General features: G+C 42.7%; 1 pseudogene; it reads right to left on the bottom strand.

Annotated features, from left to right (window-relative positions):
- Nucleotides 1–9944: 9944 nt before the first annotated feature.
- LOC110578581 lies at nucleotides 9945–11558 on the bottom strand (annotated as a pseudogene).
- Nucleotides 11559–16747: the final 5189 nt, after the last annotated feature.

Below are 16747 nucleotides of genomic sequence, written 5' to 3' on the forward strand. Positions count from 1 at the left end.
TTGTGTCATTCAAAGCTCTTGTTTCTTTGTTGATCTTCTGCCTAGATGATCTGTGCATTTTTGTGAGTGGAGTGTTGAAGTCTCCTAGTATTATTGTATTATTATCATGAGTAACCATTGAAAGATATGAATTTAGTGCCACTGTACTGCCTGTAAAGTCCCTGTTTCTATATATTGTCTCTGTTAATTTCTGGTCTATATATCTTGGGGTCTTCATTTATAGAATCCCCCTTAATATTTCTTGCAGGGCTGGCTTGGTGGTTACATATTCTTTCAGATTCTGCCTATCCTGGAAGCTCTTTCTGAATGACAGCCTTGCTGGATAAAGTATTCTTGGCTGCATGTTCTCCTCATTTAGTACACTGAATATGTCTTACCAGCCCTTTCTGGCTTACCAGGTCTCTGTGGATACATCTGATATTATTCTGATGTTCCTTCCTTCATACATAGAAATCTCTTCCCCCAAGCTGCTCTCAGGATAGCTTCCTTGGCTCTAATATTTGCAAGCTTCACTATTATATGTCGATTTTGATCTATTTTTATTGATTTTGGGAGGGGTCCTCTCTGTCTCTTGGACATAAATGCTTGTTTCCTTCCCAAGATTAGGGAAGTTCTTAGCTATGATTGTTCAAATACACTTTCTTGTCCGCTCTGCACCCCCTCGGGGATCCCAATAATTCCGACATTGGAACATTTAGTGGCATCATTGATCTCTCGTCTATTTTCATGAGCTATTAGCTGCCCATCCCTATCTTCCTCACCTTCCTTCTTTTCTATCAGCTTATCTTCTAGAACACTGATTCGCTCATCTGCCTCATTTACCCTGGCTGTTAGTGTATCCTGTTTAGACAGCATCACATTCATAGTATTTTTTAGTTCAGCCTGACTAGTCCTTATTTCTGCTCTTAGAGATTCTATCTTGTCATTAGTGCTTTTTTTCAAGCCTAGCTATTGACTTCATGCTTGCTATCCTGAATTCTGTTTCTGACATCTTTCTTATATCCATATCCATTAGTTCCGTGGCAAAGGTCATTGTCTCTGGTTCTTTTGTTTGTTGAGAGTTCCAACCATCCCTCTGAGGGATGGTTGAGCAAATGAACAGAGTCCAAGATACCAACCACAACCCAAGCAAATTGCACACCAAAAAAATCCGAAGAGGTCGAAAGCTACCATGATACACAACCAAAGTCAACATGATCTAAAACAATTTAAAAAAAAAAAAGAAAAAAGAAAAAAGGAGGCAAAGAGAGAGATTATAATCTCTCAGGGTGGACAAGGCCGGGTGATCTGCCTGTCCCTGACTGATTTTTGGTCTGTGTGTTAGAAGACACTGTATCACAAAATTGCAAAGAAATCAGAACTTATCAAGATAAAATTGAATACAGTGAAAAACGGACCAGTATGGGGTATAAATGTATAACACATAGATGTGAAAAAATGAAAGTTAAAAAGCCACTTATAGGGCGCCTGGGTGGCTCAGTTGGTTAAGCGACTGCCTTCGGCTCAGGTCATGATCCTGGAGTCCCGGGATCGAGTCCCACATCGGGCTCCCTGCTCAGCAGGGAGTCTGCTTCTCCCTCTGACCCTCCTCCCTCTCATGCTCTCTGTCTTTCATTGTCTCTCTCGCAAATAAATAAAATCTTAAAAAAAAAAGCCACTTAGAAACATAAGCTGTGAAATAAGGATCTATATGAAAAGGGAAAAGTGTTAAAAAAAAAAGAAGCAAAAAAGAATTGTAAAATTTTAGCCTGAAGGGAAAAAAATCATGAGGGAACAGCTGGAGCTCCCTATATTATCTTCCCCTGGCGTTGGAGTTTTACAGTCCTGTTGGAAATAAGTTTATCATCCACCTGTGCTTCCTGCTGTTCGGCTTCTCAGGCACCTTTGCTTAGATTGAGTTGCCCCACCCCTGTCATGGGCTTAATGTGAGCTGGTGATCTGTGTGGCTTTGTTCCCTGGTGGCTTTCCACTTCTCTTTAGAGGGTAAGAGTAAATACTGCCATCTGGGAATCTCTGGCCCAGAGCTGCAAGGTCGTGGTCCCTTTTCTTCAATAAATCTCCATGTCAAACTATCTCCACTTCTATGTGTACCAAACTCCACAGACTCACACAATTCTTGCCCACTGCACCTGTCCCGGGGGAGATACAGGAACCCATGAGCATCCCTGAGCTTTGTGACTTTGTAATTGCTAGTGGCTGTGGGGCTTGATCATGCACCCTCTTCCACAGCTCCCAGAGCACCCTGGGTGCTGCCACAGTGTCCCTTAGGGGGTCACACTGCCCTAAAGCTGTTGCCCAGTCATGGGCACAGCCTGTTTGTGTGCCAAACTGCCGAATCCTGTGGGTCCCACCTGCTGCACCTCTCCCGGGGGAGTTCCAGGGACTTCCGAATGTCTCTGTGAGTTGTGACTTTGCAATTGCTAGTGGCCATGGGCTCACAAGTGCACCCTCTTCCACAGCTCCCAGGTCTCGCTGGTTCCTGCTCCAGTGTCCTTTCGTGGGCCACACTGCCCTGAGAGCCTTTGCCCTGTTGTGGGTGCAAACCATTTTATATTTCCCTTAGGATGTTAGACAGCCTGCACCTTCTAGTCCTTTTCTGGGTGGTCAGGCAGAGAACAGTCTCCCTACCGGCTGGACTTGCTGTTTATGGTGACCGGAGCTGAGAGTCCTTTCTGGGCTCGCAGACTATAACCAGTCTCCCTGATACATTGTTTGGGTACTCTATTGGTTCAGGCTCTCCCATTCTTTCTGAGTCTCCTGGGATCCTGAGACCACAATGATCCACCTACATTTCTGCCCTATTCATCCCCTGTGCCCTTCTTGGAATGGGGTGTCTCTCACTAGAGCAGATTTCCAAGGGTCCTGATTTTTTGTTCTGGTGCTGTATCATTTTCCAGTGGCCAGGGTATGGAGGATCCTTCCCCCCTCCATTTACTTTCAGATATTTCCCCCAAAGATTCAAGGTTCCACACCTCCTACCTTGCATAAAGTAATTGTTTTTCTGCTTGTAGAGATCCAGATAAATCTTCTTGCATCTCAGGTTGAATTCATGTGTGTTCAGAATGGTTTGATAAATATCCAGCTAAATTTGAGGGTCCAGATGAAATGAGGTCCCGTACTCTGCTGCCATTCTGCCCCCCTCAGGAAATCTGAATTCTTATGTGAAAACACCTGCTTATACAATGTGTCAACTAATTTTAAAGAAAAATAAAAGCATTAACAATTAAGCTGGGTGTGTGCCAAGGAAAGTGTGACTTCAGATAGGTGGCATGTAATCTCTGCTTGGCCCTGCAGTTCTTGACCTTCAGGTCTGTGTCCACTGCTGTGCTGTGGCTTCTCCCGGTAGAACACTACCTGGCTCACCTCTGCAGTCCCTGGTTAGAGCAAGGGACTGGCTCAGTAAGCATTGCATGAAACAAACATTTGTTGAATGAATAAATGCATGAGGGCACAAATAAATGAAGAAATGAATGAATTTGAAATGAGTGCTAGTCTGTTGCCCTGTGACTTCCTGCACAGCTGTTGACTGTGACCCTGTAGTGTCCACTTGGGATGAAAGTGAAATGGGAAGCAGAACAAGATTAGCAGTTGGCGAGAGTGAGTGGCTAGACAGGCTTTGAAACAGATGGGACTCCACATTGGGGGAGTTTTCAGTGGGTTCCATCAGTTTAGAAGGCTGTAGCAGGCTCCATGGTTCCAGGCCCACTCAGACTTAGGGGAGGCCAGGGTTGTGTGGTGAAGGTCCTGACCCAGGCAGCCTATTCCAGGCTCCCTCAGTTAGGGCTCTAACCCCACCCAGCCTCCTCACTGACCACCAAAGCTGGAGGTTGGGATGTGGGTGGTGGAAAGTTGGGTCTTTTTCTTGGGGAGACTCAGAGCCCCCTATTAGGGCGTGATGAAGGGAAGGGAAAGTTCTCTATCCTCAATGTCTTAGCTGGACTAAGAATTAAATTGACATGAGACAGAATAGGAGAAAATACCAAAGTTTTATTACATGCATAGAGACCCAGTAATGAAATTGAGGCCCAAGGAAGTGACCAAGGCAGGCAGTTTTTATATGTTTTTTAGACAAAGAAACAATAAATCTGTGAGGCATTGACAGTATAAAGAAAACTTAACTTTGGGAGCTTCAATTTGTAAGGGATTCTGAAAAGAGTTTGGGCAGGGTGGTTAATTCGTAAAAAGTAACAAATGTTGTTTATACAGGCTTCTTTGCTCTAAATTCCCCACCTTTGGTGATAAGGATGTCTCTTTACTTCCTCCTACAGGGAGGGTCACTTTCACATGGAGAAGTATTTCCTGCTTTCAGGGGGACAGAGAAGAGTCTGACTGTCCTTCTAGCACAGGGTGTCTCTTAGGTAACTTTTATTTAAAATAATTGATATGCCAAAGTGGCACATTTTGGGGTAGTCTACCTTTGACCCCTACAATGAATTGGGGCAATTTTCCTGGCTCTGGACAGTGACTCTGGAGGTTGCCACTGGAGAAAAAAGGTGTGAAATGTGTGAGGAACTCAGCCATGTGTTATGTTAAAACAAATGGGTCAACAAGTGAGCAGACAGAGGCTCCAGTCCTGTCTTCATGCTTCTTCCCCCACATCCAGGACAAGAGTGGGGCTATCTCTGCCCATCTCACCTTCTCCACCATTGTCCTGCTGTTGGCCCACAAGGAAGTTCACCACTTCTAAGTTGTTTATTTTGTAATGGAAGGTGACACCAGGTACACAGTGGGACCCCTTCCCCCCAGGCCCTGCCTGTACTCTGTTGCCTGTGGGACTCTGGGTGAAAGCTCATGGCAGACTGGGGATATCAGAGCTGGGTTCCAGTCCTAGCTCTGTCAGACTTGCTGGGTGGGCTTTGGAAGTCATTCATTCCCTTGTCCAGGTCACCATTTTCTTATCCACTAAGTGAGGAGACAGGATTGGTTGACCTTTAGTCATTTCTACCATTGATTCCAGGCTTTGCTGGAGTCTTGGGGCCTCCACCAATTACACAGGCCTTATACTTCTCAGGGTCTTGTTCCTGCCCCATGTGAGGCTCCCCTAGCAAAGGAAGTCAGGCTCTCTCTCCCCATAGGGCAGATGGCACCTGGGGCCCAAGCCCCTTCCTGGCCACACAACCTGCTGCCTCTTTCTTCATACATCCTTTCACCCTCATTGCCCTCCCTCCCTCCTTCCCTCTCAGCCCTCAGCCCAGGACTCCCAGATGCCTTGGATTTGTTTGTTTGTTTTTTTTTCTGAAGTAGGCTCCATGCCCAGTGCAGAGCCCAATGTGGGGCTTGGACTCACGGTCCTGAGATCAAGACCTGAGCTGAAATCAAGAGTTGGATGCTTAGTGGACCGAACCTCCCAGATACCCCTCCCCCCTTTTTAAAGATTTTATTTTTAAGTAATCTCCACACCTAACATTGGGCTGAATCTTACAATCCTGAGATCAAGAGTCGCATGCTCTACCGACTGAGCTAGTGAGGTGCCCTCTTCCATGGAGGTTTCTGGATCCAGACTCTTGACCACAAACCTCCTGACACCCCCACCCTTCCACTGCTCATTCTGTGTGTCTGGTGCATTAGGATGGCCACAGGTAATGTCAGACCACTGTCCTGGGCCTTTGGGCCAGTCCACACCAAGCTTGATCATCCTACCAATCTGCATCCTGAGTTATCTGATGACTGGTCCCTGCTCCCCACTTCCACAGTGAGGTCTCTCCTGTAAGCAGCTCCTTAGATCCCCATCTGCAGCACTCCCAAGTTAGAACATTCCCCCCCAACCCATTCCACCTGCTGTCTTCACTCAAATCCTCACGACTTCTGGGAAACTGCACCTTCCAAATAGAAAAATCCATTGTTACCTCTTGTGTTCCCTGGCTTCTGCTTTTCCAATCCCTCCTCTCCTATCTCTTGCAGAACCTGCTATTTGTCCTCATTATGCCCCGAGTTTCCAGATCCTTCTAGAAATTCCTAACGAGTATCTCAGTAACTCCCTGTTGGCTTTCCTCTGCCTGTCAGAAATTCCTTTGAACTATTCATTCCTTTATAGAGAATAAAGGGCTTTCACACACATCACCATGGTGGCAGTCTAATTACATGCCTTTGAGTATGGCTCCCTCACTAGATTATTAACTCCTCTCAACCTGAGGTTCTCATGTTTACTGAGCCCTTTATGGTAAGATTTGCATTTGAGACATCTGATAAACATTTGAAGACTAATACGTGCCTGTCTGGTTTTGATGGAACCCATGCTTAGAGGATTACTTCCTGTAATTAAGAAGTTGTGCAGTGTGGCAGAGAAGGAAAGAAAGTAGGAGGTGTGGTGGACAGCAAAGTGGGGGGAGCCCAGAGAGCATGCTGCCCCCTTGTGGCCTTCCAGCTGCAGGACAGCCTGTGGCATTCCTTAGATCCCAATATTCACTTTTGCTCTCAAGATGATTTTACACTTGAAAAATTTTTGAAGAAGCCAAAGAGCTGTTTATGTGGGTTACATGTATTAATATTTACAATATTAGATACTTTAAAGTTTAAAATATTACTAATTCACTTAAAGTAGTATTAGCAAACCCATCTTATACTAGCACATTTTTTTGCTTATATTAAAAAAAAAAGCTGGAGGAGGGAAGATGGCAGAAGAGTAGGGGACCCCCATTTCATCTGGTCCCTTGAATTGAGCTAGATATTTATCAAATCATTCTGAACACCTATGAATTCAAACTGAGATCTAAGAAAAGAATTGCTGCAATTCTACAAATAGAAAATGGACCACTATTTGCAAGAGGTGCGAAAAGCCTTCAGAGAACAAAAGCCATATAGAAAAACCAGAAGCAGTTTACACTGAGCCCGCCCCCTGACAAGAGGTTGTGCAACTCTGCTCAGGCAAAGAGACCTGAGAATCTGTGCAACAGGCCCTTCTCCCAGAAGACAGCAGGAACATCAGTCAAATGCCAAGTTTATGGATCACTCAGAACTGGAAAACTCTTGCATTAGGAGAAAATAGTATATAGAATTCGAAGTCTTTTCTCATGAGTTTTTAGTTTTTCAATTTAAAATTTTCTTTTTCTTTTTCTTTTTCCCTTTTTTCCCTTTTCAACTAGTTTTCCATTTTATCAACTCTGTTTTTTTTAAGTTTTTTTTAAAAGATTTTATTTATTTATTTGAGAGAGAGAGTGCAGGCGCATGAGAGAGAGCAGCAGAAGCAGGTTCCCTGCTGAGCAGGGAGCCTGTTGTAGGGCTCAATCCCAAGACCCTGGGATCATTACCTGAGCCAAAAGCAGACGCTTAATGGCTGAGCCACCCAGGCACCCCTCAACTCTTTGTTTTTAAGTCTATTTTTAATTTTCATTTTTACATTTACACACTCACGTTTTATAGATATGTTCTTCATATTTGGCTTCCTTTCACTGTATTCAGTGAAAAACATATATATATTTTTTTCTTTCTTTACACTTTTGGGATTTAGTGTCTTTCTTTTTTTTCCAAAAGAAGCTTTATTCTCCACATTGTTGCATACTCATTATATTTTATTCTCAAATAAGCTAGATTTTCTACTTTAGATGAGAATGTGATCAGATGATACCTATGCTTCTTTTATATAACTGCAGCATCCACAGAATCCTAACTTAGTTGTACAAATAAAGGCCAAATTTTATCCAATTACAGGAAAACTCCTCCTACTTATTTTTCAGAGAGTACAAACAAATATAAGGAGAAAATAATGAATGCATCAGACACTATATTCACAACAGTTTTAGACCGAGTGACTTGTGAATGTGATCTATACGTAAACTTTCAGATCCAGAACAATAATAAGCAGGTTTATCCATAAAGTTTTAAGTGGATTAAAAGAAAGCATTAAAAATATTTTACTATCTGTTTGAAATTCAGAACTGAAATCCAAATGTTACTCTTAAGACATGAGAAACTTACCAATTTTTATACTTGGGTACATGGAAGAATCAATGGGGAACCAGTTAATTCAAAATTCCAGCTTTGTGCATTAAGACAAATTTGCAAGGGCTATGTCCTATAGACCTTTTTGAGTTTCATCAAATACTGTCAGACCAATATTGATTTGCTGCTTCACAGAAACATTGAGCCTTTCCCCCCACTGTGAAATATTTTTTCAGATCATCAAACACCAAACTAGATGCAGTAAACTGAATTACAATCATCCAAACTGAAAGATAAGAATATTAGTTGATATATTGGTTCTTCAATGCTCTATTGTTTCAAACAAAACATCAAATATTTCATACAGTAGAATTAAAAATTGCTTGCAGTAATACCTAAACACATCTGAGAGGAAAAACAGCTCTTTTTCTGAGAAAAAAATAGTATAAACCAAATGACTAATACAAACTGTTCACATAACCCCAAATTTGGCTACTCATAAAACATATTGTATTTTCAGCACTCTATTAGCACATATGTGTATAATACTTGAAATTATCAAATCCATTTTTGAGAAATAATATTCCAATTCCAATTCTATAATGGTATGATATGTCAGTCTATTTAAATCATCAAGCTCTAATTAAAAAAAAGCTGTATTTTGGAAAGCCCAATGTTCTGAATAATCAAGTTTTACAAATTATCATCTTTTTTCACTAATGATGAAGTATCATGGAAAGCTTCAGAATTGATCTATTTTCAGTTTTTTTTAAAGATTTTATTTATTTATTTGACAGAGAGAGACACAGAGAGAGAGGGAACACAAGCAGGGGGAGTGAGAGAGGGAGAAGCAGGCTTCCTGATGAGCAGGGAGCCCAATGCGGGGCTTGATCCTAGGACCCTGGGATCATGACCTGAGCCGAAGGCAGACGCTTGATGACTGAGCCACCCAGGCGCCCCAGAATTGATCTATTTTCAAACATACTGTTATACATTACAATCAGCCGTTTTGAAAAATGACACGTACTTTAAAAAGAAATATTAAAATTATTATTATCTTCCTCATATCCTCACAAGCAATTTTTTCCTTTCCCTCTTAGGGTCAAACTTATGATTTGGAAAACTCAGCATTAAATGTGTAAAATGTGGCCATAACAATTTTGTGGAAGATAAAGCCTAGTAATGATGGTTCTGAAATTCACCAGTTAGGGTCTATGGCTGTAAGATTTACCTGTGATGAGGACTTGACCTCAAATGGCACTTGGCAGTGCAACCTACATAAATCAGTACCACCCAAATCTTGTCATTCATGGATTCTTCTTAAGAGCTCATTTGACCAACTTCAAAGACATAATTTCAATGACAGGGTTCTGCCTGATGTTGTCCCCTTGTGCATCACTTCCAAATTCATTTAGTATATTCTCTCTGTTACAGGTCAAAATATTTGCAACACCACTAGTTTTCATGGGTCTCATAATTTGGATATAATTTTCAGTTGGAAAACTACCTGATAAATCACAACAGTGATAGAAACAGCACTTGTGTCCACTTTCAAATAATCTGCAGGTCAATGTGCACTGCAGAACGCTGAACCAAGACAGATTAATACACTATCAGCTCTCCAGGCACAGACTTACATTCAGGTGTCACATGTTTTTCCCAAGGCCCAGAGCAGATCTAAAAGTGGGTCTTTAAATGGTTAACATTTTAATAAGATGTTCCTTCCAACTCCCACCATGCTTTTAGTTTATAACCACATAATCCCTTTGTTAAATTCACCCTATCTTCCCCCACAACCTTAAAAACTGCATGAGAGACTCTTAGTGATAGTGAAAGGCTACCCCAGACTCAAAGGATTAACCATTTGGGCTCTGGTCAGGACCACAGACTAACACTCAGGAGTCAAGAGAGGGCAAGAGGTCAACCCCATTTTAGTGGCACACATACACAAAGGAACTCTCCTTTAAATTAGAAAAGAAAGTAATGTCACAGAATGTTTCCCTATAAAAGTTATGTAATAAATAAATAAAGTCAATAAAATAGCTATTACTAAAGCAAAGCTTTCATCAATAATCTTCGAGAACTTTGAAGGAATTAAAATGACTTCACAAAATGGTAGTCCAGGTTCACACAGTGCGGGCCCTGCTGGACATTGCTGTACTCGAAGTACTGTATCTTAATCCACACGTCTATCACAGGCTTCCCACAGTGCTTACAGTGCAGGCGGGCCTGACAGCATGGAGAGGTGGCCAGGATGTCATAGGTGTACATGGTGCCCAGCTGGAGCCAGCTGCTGTCCCACCACGATGTATACTTGATGCAGATAATCTTGTGAACTTCTTCCACATACAGGTGCATGAGCCTCCCTTGAAGATAATACAGAATATTGTATTCTATTTCATTGTGTCTCGATGGGCTTAAGAACAAAGTTCCATACACCGAAGGGAACTGTTGAAACACTGGCACAGAGCACAGTTTACAACTTTCCTGTGGCTGCTACTGAGGTCTATGAGACTGAACTTCCTCAGATTTTCCCCCTGGTTCATTTGGGCATCGTCTTCCATCTGCACATGGAAAGTGTTCAACTTATGCCTGGGGATGTAAGTGAGCAGCTTGGACAGGTCCAGCCACCACAGGAACTGTGCGGGTATATCGAAGTGTTCCCCGCCCCCCCCCCCCGCCCCCTCGGCACTGATAACCCAGCCAGACTATAATCAAAGTGGGTGTTTTGGAACACCTGGCCCCCGGCCATGGCCTTTTTGTAAGGCTCCAAATGGATGGCATTCTTTAAGAATTTCCCTAGGTATCTCCTGGATCACGGGCTGCTGAAGTGGGCAGGGGAGAGGATGGAGTAGCCAGTGGCGGGGACTGGCCAGGGGAGCCGCAGGGAGAGCGGGGCAGGGTAAGCAGCTGTACTGACTGGCTTTGCCTGGGAGTTCTGCGGGTCCATGGAGTGCCACCAGGGGAGGTCATGGCTCAGGCCTTTCTCGGGCTTGTTCAGTGGCCTGCACTTTTTTTGCCTCTTCCACCACTTTGCCAGGGGGTCTCCCTGTGTTCTTCTCAGACCCAGACTTCTTTTTTTCTCATCCTGCATCCGCTTCACCTGGTACCAGTCTTGTCCTTTTTTAAGTGGCCCTGTCCACAGTGGCAGGAGCAGAAGTGGGGGGCCAGGTCGCAGCTCTTTGTCCACATGTTTTGGCGGCACTCCTTCTCATTCCAGCTGCGGGCACAACCGATGCTTTTAAACTGGACCAGGATGCTGCTCTCCCATTCATAGAAACACTGCAGGTGCATCCAGGTGCTGTCGGGGCAGTGCTCCTTATTGCACACCACCTTCTGGTAGTCGTCCTTGTCTAGGTCCACTGGCCTCCCGAAGCTGCAGATCAGGGGCATGGCACAAGGGGCTTAGCTCTTGGCATTCCCGCAGCTGCAGCCCCCGAGGCAGCTGCCGCACTGGCGGCTCCAGTTCCCGTGCCTCCGGTGCCCGGCGCTCCCGCCGTCGCTGTCACTGCTGCGAATGTTTTGCAGGGGGTTGCAGCTGCCGGGTTCCCCTCTCCCCCACCCACAGCCATGCCCGCCTGCCTGCCGCTGCCAGGACCCAGCTTTACTTTCCTGCTGTCCCTGCTGCTGTTGGCACACTTATTTTTGCAGCCACTTTTGTTGTTTTGGAGGTTGGGCATCTCACAAGTGTCCAGGTGCCCAGTGTCAGTGGAGGCAGCTCCCACCATAGGGCCACTCTCTACCCTCATGGAGCCTGCTTGGGAGTGAGAGAGTGGAGGCCGAGCACCAATGGCTCCTTCCGGCCAGTGTAGCCTCATGGCCCACACCGGCTGTGCCCTCCCCAGCTTCCTGGAGCCAGCTCCTGGCCACCTGAGGCTCACAGCCCCACCAGCACTGGGCTTCAGGGAGACATTCTGAGGCTGGATTTAGCATCTTCTACAAACAGACCAAAATACACCCAGGACCAAGTGGATCACCCTGTTTTGTCCACCTAGGAGATAATCTCTTTTTTCCATGTTTTTTTCTTTTCTTTTTTGGTTTCTGACCTCTTCAGATTTATCTAGTGTGTATTTGGCTGGGGTCCTGGTTGATATTTTTGATTTTGTTCTCTTCTTCATCTATTCTTCTCTGGACAAAATGACTAGAAGGAGAAATTCACAGCAAAAGAAAGAACCAGAAGTAATACTCCCTGCCACAGATCTAATTGATATGGATATAAGTAAAATATGAGAGCTGGAATTCAGGATAACAATTATAAAGTTAACAACTGGGCTTGAAAAAAGCATAAAAGACACTAAAGAATCTCTTACTGCAGAAATAAAATCTACTCAGGCAGAAATTAAAAATGCTTTAACTGAGATGTAGTCTAAATTGGATGCTCTGACAGCTAGGGTAAATGAAGCAGAACAGAGAGTAAGTGACATAGAAGACAAGTTGATGGAAAGGAAGGAAGCCAAGGAAACCAGAGAGAAACAACTAATGGGCCATGAGGGGAGGATTTGAGAAATCAGCGATACCATAAAGCGAACAATATTAGAATTATTGGGGTCCCAGAAGAAAGCATTCCATCCTAAAGTAACAGAATACACATTCTTCTCAAGTTCACATGGAACAGTCTCCAGAATAGATCACGTGCTGGGTCACAAATCAGGACTCAAGTGGTACCAAAAGATTGGGATTATTCTCTGAATATTTTCAGACCACAGTGCTTTGAAACTGGAACTCAATCACAAGAGGAAATTTAGAAGGAACTCAAACACCTGGAGGTTAAAGGCCATCATGCTAAAGAATGAATGGGTCAACCAGGAAATTAGGGAATTAAAAAATCATTGAAACAAATGAAAATGAAAACACAACTGTTTAAAACCATTGGGATACAGCAAAAGTGGCTGTAAGAGGGAAATACATTGCAATACAAGCCTCCCTCAAAAAAATTAGAAAAGACTGAAATATAGAAGCTAAACTTACACCTAAAGGATCTGGAGAAAGAATAGCAACTAAATTCTAAACCGTGCAGAAAAATAGAAATAATAAAGATCAGAGCAGAAATCAATGAAATAGAAACCAAAAAAGCAGTAGAATAGATCAATGAAACTAAGAACTGGTTCTTTTTTTTTAATGTTTATTTTTCTTCTTAAAGATTTTATTTATTTGATAGAGAGAGGGAGAGAGAGAGAAAGAGCACAAGCAGGGGGAGCTGAAGGCAGAGAGAGAGAGAGAAAGAGCACAAGCAGGGGGAGCTGAAGGCAGAGGGACAAGCAGACTCCCCGCTGAGCAGGGAGTCAGTCCCACATGGGGCTCAATCCCAGGACCCTAGGATCATGACCTGAGCCAAAGGCAGACACTTAACCTACTGAGCCACCCAGGCGCCCCAGGAACTGGTTCTTTGAAAGAATTAAAAAGATTGATAAATAGCTAGCCAGACTGATCAAAAAGAAAAGAGAAAGACTCCAAATTAATAAATCATGAATAAAAGAAGAAAGATCACAACCAACACCAAGGAAATACAAACAATTTTAAGAACATGTTATAAGCAACTATATGCCAACAAATTAGGCAATCTGGAAGACATGGATGTGTTCCTGGAAACTTATAAACTACCAAGACTGAAATAGGAAGAAATAGAAAACCTGAACAGACCCGTAACCAGCAAGGAAATCGAAACAGTAATCAAATATCTCAACAAACAAGAGTCCAGGGCTTGATGGCTATCCAGGGGAAATCTACAAAACATTTAAAGAACTAATACCTATTCTTCTGAAGCTGTTCCAAAACTAGAAAAGGAAGGAAAACTTCCAAACTCATTCTGTGAGGCCAGCATTGCCTTGATCCCAAAACCAGACAGACTCCACCAAAAAGGAGAATTACAGACCAATATCCATGACGAACATGGATGCAGAAATTCTCACCAAGAAACTAGCCAATAGGATCCAACAGTACATTAAAAGGATTATTCCACCACCATTAAATGAAATTCATCCCTGGGTTGCAAGTGTAGTTCAACATTCACAAATCAATCAAAGTGATCCATCACATTAATAAAAGAAAGAACAAGAACCATATGATCCTCTCAATTGTTGTAGAAAATGCATTTGACAAAATATAACATCCTTTCTTGATTAAAACTCTCCACAGTTTAGGGATAGAGGATATACACCTCAGTATCATAAAGGCCATCTCTGAAAAGCCCACAGCAAATATCATTCTCAATGGGGAAAAACTGAGAGCTTTTCCCTTAAAGTCAGGAACATGACCAGGGATGCCCACTCCCACCACTTTTGTTCAATGTAGCACTAGAAGTCTTAGCCTCAGCCATCAGACAACAAAGCAAAATAAAAGGCATTCAAATTGGTGAAGAAGAACTCAAACTCTCTCTCTTCCCAGATGATACATTTTATGTGGAAAACAGAACACTCCACCCCAAAATTGCTTAGAACTCATGCAGCAATTCAACAGCATGGCAGGATACAAAATCAGTGCACAGAAATCAGTGGCATGTCTATACACTAACAATGTGAATGAGGCATGAGAACTGAAGGAATCGATCCCATTCACAATCACACCAAAACCCTTAAGATACCTAGGAATAAACCTAACCAAAGAGGTAAAGGATCTGTACTCTAGAAACTAAGGAACACTTATGAAAGAAATTGAGGAAGGCACAAAGAGATGGAAAAACATTCCATGCTCATGGACTGGAAGAACAAACATTGTGAAAAAGTCTATGCTGCCCAGAGCAATCTACACTTTTAATGCAATCCCTATCAAAATACCATCAACGTTTTTCAGAGAGAGAGAGCCCAACAGTCCTAAAATTTGTATGGAACCAGAAAAGATCCCGAATTGCCAGGCCAATGTTGAAAAAGGAAACCAAAGCTGGGGGCATCACAGTGCCTGACTTCAAGCGATACTACAAAGCTGTGATCATCAAAATAGCATAGTATTGGCACAAAAACAGACACACAGATCAATGGAACAGAACAGAGAACCCAGAAATCGACCCTCAATTCTACGGTCAACTAATCTTTGACAAAGCAGGAAAGCATATCCAGTGCAAAAAAGACAGTCTCTTCAATAAATGGTGCTGGGACAATTGGACAGCCACATGCAGAAGAATGAAACTGGACCATTTCCTTACACCACACACAAAGAGAGACTCAAAATGGATGAAAGACTTCAATGTGAGACAGGAGTCCCTCAAAATCCTAGAGAACACAGGCAGTAACCTCTTCAACCTTGGCCACAACCACTTCTTGCTAGACACGGCCCCAAAGGCAAGGGAAGAAAAGCAAAAATGAACTATTGAGACTTCATCAAGATAAAAATCTTCTGCACAGCAAAGGGAACAGTCAACAAAACTAAAAGGCAACCTATGGAATGGGAGAAGATGTTTGCAAATGACATACAGACAAAGCGCTGGTATCCAATATCTATAAAGAACTTCTCAAACTCAACACCCCAAAAACAAATAATCCAGTCAATAATTGGGCAGAAGACATGAACAGACACTTCACCAAAGAAGACATACAAATGGCCAATAGACACATGAAGAAATGCTCCACATCAATTGCCATCAGAGAATAACAAATCAAAACCACAGTGAGGTACCACTTTACGCCAGTTAGAATGACCAAAATTAACAAGGCAGGGAACAACAAGTGTTGGTGAGGATGTGGAGAATGGGGAACTCTCGTACACTGTTGGTGGAAATGCAAGCTGGTACAGCCACTCTGGAAAACAGTATGGAGTTTCCTCAAGATGTTAAAAATAATAATCCTTCTATTATCATAATCCAACAATATTGAACTGTTGGATCCTATTGGCTAGTCTCTTGGTGAGTATTTTTGCATCCATGTTCGTCATGGATATTGGCCCGTAATTCTCCTTTTTGTTGGGGTCTTTGGTTTTGGGATCAAGGTAATGCTGGCCTCACAGAAAAAGTTTGGAAGGTTTCCTTCCATTTCTTTTTTTCTTTTTTTACTTTTATTATGTTATGTTAGTCACCATACAATACATCATTAGTTTTTGATGTGGTGATCCACGATCCATTGTTTTCGTGTATAACACCCAGTGCTCCATTTCTGTTTTTCTGAAACAGCTTCAGTAGATTAGGTATGATTTCTTCTTCAAATGTTTGGTAGAATTCCCCTGGGAAGCCATCTGGCCCTGGACTCTTGGTTTTTGGGAGCTTTTTGATTACTGTTTCAATTTTCTTGCTGGTCAGGAACACGACCAGGGATGCCCACTCTCACCACTTTTGTTCAACTTAACACTAGAAGTCTTAGCCTCAGCCATCAGACAACAAAACAAAATCGGGGCGCCTGGGTGGCTCAGTTGGTTAAGCGACTGCCTTCGGCTCAGGTCATGATCCTGGAGTCCCTGGATCGAGTCCCGCATCGGGCTCCCTGCTCGGCGGGGAGTCTGCTTCTCCCTCTGACCCTCCCCCCTCTCATGTGCTTGCTCTCTCTCATTCTCTCTCTCTCAAATAAATAAATAAAATCTTTAAAAAATAAAAAAAATTAAAAAAATTAAAAAAAAAACGAAATGAAAGGCATTCAAATTGGCAAAGAACTCAAACTCTCTCTTCCCAGATGATATAATATTTTATGTGGAAAACACAAAACACTCCACTCCAAAATTGCTAGAACTCATGCAGCAATTCAGCAACGTGGCAGGATACAAAATCAATGCACAGAAATCAGTTTCATTTCTATACACTAACAGTGTGAATGAAGTATGAAAAATTAAGGAATTGATCCCATTTACAATTCACCAAAAACCATAAGATACCTAGGAATAAACCTAACCAAAGAGGAAGGATCTGTACTCTAGAAACTAAGGAACACTTATGAAAGAAATTGAGGAAGAC

The sequence above is a fragment of the Neomonachus schauinslandi genome, chromosome 4 (assembly GCF_002201575.2).
Source record: "Neomonachus schauinslandi chromosome 4, ASM220157v2, whole genome shotgun sequence".
NCBI lineage: Eukaryota > Metazoa > Chordata > Mammalia > Carnivora > Phocidae > Neomonachus > Neomonachus schauinslandi.